This window comes from Vipera ursinii (assembly GCF_947247035.1).
Source record: "Vipera ursinii genome assembly, chromosome: 2".
Lineage (NCBI taxonomy): Eukaryota > Metazoa > Chordata > Lepidosauria > Squamata > Viperidae > Vipera > Vipera ursinii.
The window spans coordinates 22,927,598-22,935,960 of record NC_139513.1 but is presented as its reverse complement, the minus strand read 5'-3'; positions in this window follow the sequence as shown (position 1 = coordinate 22,935,960).

The window sequence follows — 8,363 nt, the reverse complement described above, 5'->3', positions numbered from 1 at the left end:
CCCCCGGGCCTTGTGTTTGACATGTCTGGCATATAGCAACAAAGAAATCAGACTATAATTTTGGAGGATGGAATTCCTGCTTAGGTAAACACATGACCCATAACACGTATGCACCAATTAAATAGTGGTGAGAATGCAACCTAGTTTAAGACCTTTTGGGCTTGGAATTGAAGCAAGCGGTGCAACATTAGGACCATCTTTTTGTTCATGTCTGGTTGGATTTTATACTTCTCACATCCATCCCACACACAGCTGGGGATTTCAATGTTTGGAGTAGACCTAACAAGGACATCTCTGTTTACACTTTAAAGCTGCTTCCTGTTAATTAGGCAAAATGCTCAAGTTCAGGCCTCATGATCCCAAAGATAAATATTTAAAAACAAGAGGCTGGAGATTAAACCTCCTGATCCTGAAATTTATTTACCCTTCAGAAACCAGAAAATTCTGGAAGAGTCCTGCAGAACGTCAACCTTGCTCATTCTGAGGTTTGGCCCAATAAAAGGCTTTTTCCACATATATATTTTGTCTTTGCTTTTTTTCCCTTGGATCAGTATTGGTATTACTTTGGGAGCAGCCTATGAACAGCTGGCTGCACACTTATTGGCCTCGGGTTAGGAAACTCCCAGGATTGAGGGAGAAGGGAGAGCCCTCTAGGGCAGTGTTTCCCAAACTTGCTAACTTTAAGATATGTGGCCTTCAACTCCCAGAATTCCCCAGCCAGCAAGGGGGCTGAGAAATTCTGGGAACAGAACTCCATAATCCTTAAAAATGACAAGGTTGGGAAACTGTGTTCCTCTAGCTTCTGGAATCATAGAACACAGAGCCACAGGGTCAGAGGGCCTCTTAAAGGTCTTCTAGTCCTACCCCCAGCTCAAGGCAGGAGCCCTTATTCCAGGGGGTAGGCAACCTTGGCTCTTTTATGACTCGTGGACTTCAACTCCCAGAATTCCTGAGCCAGGAATTCTGGGACTTGAAGTCCACGAGTCATAAAAGAGCCAAGGTTGCCTACCCCTGCCTTATTCCATCCCTTTCAAAGGGTGACCCGGTCTATTTTTTTGAAGAGCTCCAGCGATGCAGCAGCCACAACTCTTTACTCTCCTACCATCTGGTAGGAGATATAGGAGTATAGCCAGCCGTACCAAGAGGCTGAAAAATAGCTTTTATCCGTGGGCTGTTAGGCTTTTGACTGGGATATAATCTCTGTGAACTTATGCAGAATTGACTTGCTGTAGTGGTGTGTGGTGTAGTTCAGAGGTCTTCAAACTCGGCCCTTTTATGACTCGTGGACTTCAACTCCCAGAATTCCTCAGCCAGCATGCCTGGCTGAGGAATTCTGGGAGTTGAAGTCCACGAGTCATAAAAGGGCCGAGTTTGAAGACCCCTGTTGGTTCACATGGTGTGGTAGGATGGAGGGTTTGTTGTCACTGTGTGTTGGGGGGAGAGAGCAGAGGGGGGGGGGAGAGGCTCAGCTAATCTCAATGTACACACGTTGTCCACTCGTTGCTTTTGTTCTTTTTCTCCTGCCAAAGGGGCGGTGCTTAGAAGATAAACACTGCAGATGCTCCCGGGGCTCGGCAGGCTGCGGCTTGCTCTTTCGGTGGGGATTCCCCCCTGATGGTGGTTTAGGATCAACGTTGCGAAACGTGGGGAGAGAAGAGAAGCCTCGGGCGCTTGCACGCTCAGGTGAGGAAGGGGGCTCGGCTCGGCTCGGCTTTGGGTGTGCTGGGGGCGGGGAGAGACTTCTTCGCATTTTCTTAAGCCGCGCTCCACGGTGCGGCCTCGGCTTTTTTTATTCCGAGGGGAGAAGAAGGGTGGGGCAAAGGCCGGTAGAAAACTCCGTCCCCGACCGATTCTTTTTTTTCTCTTCGGTGGGCCGCGTTAGCCACCTTGTGATCGGCTGAGACGACGCGGGAGGGAGCGGAAAGCAGCAGCCGCGGAGGGCTGCCAGGTGTCGCAGGAAGGATGGGGCGGGTTATTTCGGCAGCACGTTTGAATGAGCCTTGGTTGTCAAAAGTACAACCGTGGATACATTGAGATTGGCTGAGCCTCGCTTCGTTCCCCACCCCACCACCCCCCAACTCACAGTGACAACAAACCCGAAGACTTCACTTTCTCAGGGTCTTGCGGAAGAACAGGGTAGAAGGGGGGGCGGGGAGGCAACCTTGGCTCTTTTATGACTCGTGGACTTCAACTCCCAGAATTCCTGAGTCAGCTTGGTCTCCTGGGCACTCAGCAGAGCCCCAGCAAGACTGCGGCTCCAGCTGGCTCTCCCACAGGCCTGTGCTGCATTGCTGCCGCTTCAGTTCATCCCCACCCTACACTTTTACGTTTTTTTTACACATTTTTTTTACAGTGCTCTCCAACCCATCGTAAGCCTACCACCGGTTGAAAAGCCCTGGTCTACACCATAGAGCCGCGGGGGCGAACCTATGGCACGCGTGTCCACAGGTGGCACGCAGAGCCCTCTCTATGGGCACCTGCGCTGTCGCCCCAGTCCTAGGCCATCAGCTGGGTTTTATAAAACTTTTTCGCTTTAGGCCTCCACCGCTGTGTGCAATCAATTTCAATTTCACACAGGAAAAAAAATTCTCACAAAGTTGGAATTGATTGAACATTTTAGTCCCACCCAGTCTGCCGTTACCACCGAAGCCACGACCACCCAATGGGTCAGACCAACCCAATGGGCCACGCCCACTTGGCACCCGAAGATACATAAGTGGGTTTTCGGTTGCAGTTTGGGTACTTGGTCTCTAAAAGGTTTGCCATTACTGCCATAGAGATTGGATAATATGTATCTTAATGAAAGTGGTTTAAGCATGTTCAACTACCAAAGCAGAAAAGTGAAAGATAGACCTGCTGCCGGCGTCAACTTCCCTCCGTCCAGTGCGTTCCCACAGAGAGGGCCTCCTCAGGGTGCCTTCGGTCAGAGAATGTCGGCTGGTGGCCCCCAGGGGGAGGGCCTTCTCTGTGGGCGCCCCGGCTTTATGGAATCAGTTGCCGGTCGAGCTCCGGATGGCGCCCAACCTTCGCTCCTTCCGACGCGGTCTGAAGACCCATCTATTTGAACAAGCCGGACTGGCCTGATGGGGGATGTGTTGGGGTTTTAATGGGGATTTTTATATTATCATTGATTGTTTTAGCTGGGCTACTATTTGATTCTTTTTAATTTTTGTATTCAGTATTTTATATATGCCCTGTTCACCGCCCTGAGTCCTTCGGGAGAAGGGCGGTATACAAATATAATAAAACTAAACTAAACTAAACTAAGGATGCAAGTTAAAATAGGCAAGAAAATGGTAAGACAACATTTGTCCACCCTTGATCAGTTCAGATCACCAGGACCAGATGGATTACATCCCAGAGTTCTGAAGGAGCAGAGCTAGCAGACGTGATCTCAGAACCACTGAACCATATTTTTCAAAGATCCTGGAGAACCAGGGAAATACCACTGGACTGGAAAAGAGCTGACAGGATTCCCATCCTCAAAAAAGGGGAAAAATTGATCCAGAATACTACTGACTAATCAGCCTGACATCAACACTTGGGAAGATCCTGTAAAAGATAATCAAACAAAGGATCTGTGAACAAGCAAGCAAAGTTATATATATGGGTTTGTCAAACAAATCTTATTGCATTCAAATGATTGCAGGAATTGGGTATGTCTAAAAATAAATCAAGAAATCAAATTCTATTGAAAGGATTAAGTAACAAGATTGTTACAAGTAAAAGAACGTAAAGTTTATTTGATCAAGGTTAAAATAAGTATCTTATTCCTTGTAGCCCTTAACAGATATTTGCTGACCGGGATTTAATGACAAGATTTCGTGGGTTTCTTTATAGATAAAGAGATGAGATAGGGGAAGAAGAGATCTTTGTTGAAATATAACAGAAGGTGATACGTTGATAATTGTTAATATTTGTCACGAAGGGGGAAGTCATTTATCTTTCCTTCCTTCTCTGCACTTTCTACTTCCTCTTTTTGGTATCTTATCTTTTTAACTGTAGAGTTCAATAACATTATTAACAAAAGTTCCAAGACCGATTTTTCCTCCACAGCCCAACAGCCACAAAGCGCTGTGGCTCTTGCTTCTTCATGCCGCCCAGAAGAGGAAAGTTATCACAAGACTAGAAAACACGCGTACTCATCAGAAATGCAATAAAACAGTCCTCGTAATCATCGCATGACACATGTCCTTAACAGCACTAGCAGCGCAGATGCGTAACCCAAATTAGTGCAGCCTCTGCTTGCAAAATAAAACCCCCAAATCCGGAGGACCCCTGCGTGAATTCTAGTCTCTCCATTGCAAAGTTGTTGTTGGAAAACGATTAACTATCAGACAGAGGCAGATTGCTACTTTATTTGGAAAAACTTGCTTCATGAATGAACGAACCTTTATTGTCAAAGTACAACCATGTATACATTGAGATTAGCTGAGCCTCCCTTCGTGCTCCCCACCCCCCAACTCACAGTGACAACAAACCCTCCATCTTATTACACCATGTGCACCACACACCGGCCTCGCAAGTCAATTCTGCATAAAGTTTATAAAAATTATTTCCTATTCAAAAGCCTAACAGCCCATGGATAAAAGCTGTTCTTCAGCCTGTTGCTACGGCTGGCTATACTCCTATATCTCCTACCCGATGGTAGGAGAGTAAAGAGATACCGTCCAGGGTGTGAGTCATCCCTGAGAATTTTCCTCACTCTTCCAAGGCAGCCGGCCCTGGCGATGTCATCCAGTGGTGTCAGGGGACAGCCCACAATGTCTTGTGCTGTGCTCACCACCCTCTGTAATGCTTTCCTGTCCAGCATACCAAACCACAATACAGTACGAGAGGACGCTCTCTATAATAGATCGGTAAAAGAGGGTCATTAGCTGTTGTTCTACCCCAGGGATAGGCAACCTCGGCTCTTTTATGACTCATGGACGGATACTCTGTTAATGCAGCCTAGCACTGTGTTGGCTTTTTTGGCAGCTGCAGCACACTGCTGGCTCATATTGAAGTGATTGTCTACTAGGACTCTGAGATCCCTCTCACAGTTACTACTATTGAGCAAGGTACTATACCTGTGCATTTGATTTTTCCTGCCTAAATGTAGAACCTTATTTTTTTCATCATTGAATTTCATTTTGTTAGATAGCGCCCAGTGTTCGAGTCTGTCCAGATCCTCCTGTATCTTAAGCCTATCTTCTGGAGTATTGGCTATTCCTGCCAGCTTGGTGTCGTCTGCAAATTTGATGAGTTCTCCATCTATCCCCTCATCCAAATCGTTGATGAAGATGTTGAAGAGCACTGGGCCCAGAACAGAGCCCTGGGGCACCCCACTACACACTTCCTTCCATGTATAACTGAGTATTGATGGGACCTCAGGGATCATCTAGCCCTTCCTATTAGCCAGCATCCTTTTGGTTTTTTTTTCTCTTTTTTTAAGAAATGTGGGCATTTAATAATTTAAACTTGGGAAAGATTTCTTTGTAGGATAGCTTAAAACTTTTTTAAAAAAAACCAAGATAAATGCAAGCTGGTGCTTTGCCCCATGTTGATCTTTACAGTTGACCTTTAAAAGGAAAATAAGCTTGAGTAATATAATCAGCTTCTCTACAAGGGGGCTGGCATAGCACAAAATAAAAGATATGAATTTCTTACATTTTCCACTCATTTCAGACGTTTTCCACCTACACTCTGAAATCTTCCGAAGTAATGAAAGCTTTTTCGAGAAGGCGTTTGGCTTAAATCTTGTTCACATTCCGTTTTCAGTTATCACAGAACAGAAGGCTATTTATACAACAGAGGAAAATGTTGATCATATCCACCAGACCAAAAATATGGCTCACATGAGGAGGAATCAAAATGGGTTTATTGTTAAAGATTATGGGGGGGGGGGAATTGCAAGCCAAATTCCTCTAGGCAAATAAGGCAGTTCTTCCCCTTTTGTGTGTTTGTGTGGATTTTTTCCATCATTGTGCACTCTGCCCCTTAGGATACCTAGTGCTGATTCATTAATTTATTTCCAGACAATATGTATGGTTCTTAATGAGGAGAAAGCTGGTCTCATGTAGTCCTGAAGTTCAAGTCTGTGGTCACCCACGATTTTCATTTGGTGACCTTTGGAATAGCTACAGTCCATCCTACTCAGAGGATTGTCCAAAGGGTGAAACTGTAAACTGGAATGGGAAGATCAATTATGTGAATTCTTTCAGGAAGATGAATACTTGGGGGGGGGGAAAGTAGAATATGAAAATTAACAGATAAATATGATTAAACTGAGCACAATAAATCCAAGACACATATAAATAACCCTCTGGTAGCAAATAACTTTTACCTTTCCATGTAAACCAGACAGGATGTGCAAATTGTTTTACCATCAGGCTATATTAACAAGAATCTTGCAAGTTTGAAAGATTCTTCTGCTATCTCTTTTTACAGTTTGGTCAGTTTAAGGTGGATCTTTCCTAACTTTCTTTCTCTGACTGACAAGCAACTGTGGGCTCCTCCCTCTTTTATCTGATCATTCCCAGAACAGCATCATTCCGCTATCACTTAAAGTCATTCCCACATACCATTACATTAGCTGACTGATATTTCTGTGGTGGCTTCAATCCTACACTTGTGATCCAGATAGTAGCATTGGGAGACTTCTCGGTCCCTTAAGAATCATCTTGGGAAGTCCTGCAAAGCTGATGTTTCATATTACCGGATGTTTCTGTGAAACTGTTGGAAAAGTTTGGAGATAATTTTAACATGTAGTGTGATATGGATGGAGTCACTGAAGCAGTAGGCGTGAGCTTAAATGGACTCCAGAAGATGGTAGAGGACAGGAAGGCCTGGAGGAACGTTGTCCATGGGGTCGGGAGGGGTCGGACATGACTTTGCAACTAACAACAACAATATGATATTTAGCAGGACTTCTTCCCTTTAAGCTCAGGGTTGGTTCTCTCCAGAGTCTGTCCACGTCTCTGCATTATAAAGGACTAGATGAGGAACAGTAATTGGAAGCTTAATTTTTATTGCCATTGGGAAAATATGCTCCAGGCGGCAAGAGTGGGTTCAAACCCATTGGCTGCCACCTAGGGGCTAGACTATATATTGTGGCTGGTTGCAGCCCAAGTTTCAGTACAGTTCCAGCAAGAATAAAGTATGAGTTATCCTGTACTCAGCCTCGTGTCGTCATTCCTGCACCCAAGAGCCCACGACTTAACAGACTCTATGACTAAAACCATGAGTATCTATTCAAAGCAGAGGAATCACAATAAGTAAGGCAGGCATGAGTTGAAAAAAGCAAACCTGGATGGGCAAAAGTTGATCTGCAACACTTGGAGATCACTGGATTCAAGCTAAAATTAGGGAGAACTAGTAAGAGAACTAGTTAGCAGTGGGACTGTTTTCTTCAGTCACCCTTGGTTCTTACGGTAAGAACTGTATTGGAACCAAATACTCTAAATCTGATGAACCAGCAGGAGCACATGAGAGGACCATTCCCAGATGATCTTATAAGCTGGAGAGAGCCTCACTTCATCGGAGACTTTTATACCTGGGATTCTGTATGGATTGGAATGTCAATTTCAGATAGAATTCAGCCACATATATATATATATATATATATATATATATATATATATATATATATATATATATATATATATATATATATATATATATATATATATATATATATATATATGCTTGTACAAAAGCAGACATGTCAAACACAAGGCCCGGGGGCCGGATCCGGCCCGTGAAGTGGTTTCATGCGGCCCGCGAAGCCTTCCTGGAAACATTGAGGGAACAGTCCCCACTGCCTTGGCCCTGCCCCAGAGACCCTCCTTCTGCCAGAGACCCCCAGATCTGTCCCACCCCTGCCCAGGCCCCCATAAGCACCCTTGATGCGAATGATGTAGAGCTGGCCACGCCCACCCAGTAGGCCATATGCACTCTAGCCATGCCCACCAGTAGGCCACGCCCACCCAGGCCACACCCACCCGGCCCCCTGAGGGCAACCGCAATGCTGATGCGGCCCTCAATGAAATTGAGATTGACACCCGTGTGCAAAAGCAAGGAGGTCTTCCAATGTGCACCACAAAAGCAGTAGAAATGCCCCAGGTCAAAGGCCCATTCCCCCCCGCATGACATGACCACGACCACGATAAAATAATCACCTGAAATTTTGCAAGATGGTCAACACTCATGAGATGTTTTGCAGTTGCTTTGAGTTCTGCCTGTGAATGTTCAGCAGTGCAAAATTTGCAGCTCTTGTGAGGTTTCAGCTACTGAAAACATTTCTTTCAATTGTTTGACTGGGAAAGATAGGGGGCCCTGGTTGGGTATTGGGAGCATTGTCTTCCCAAGAGCAAAACTAGCCC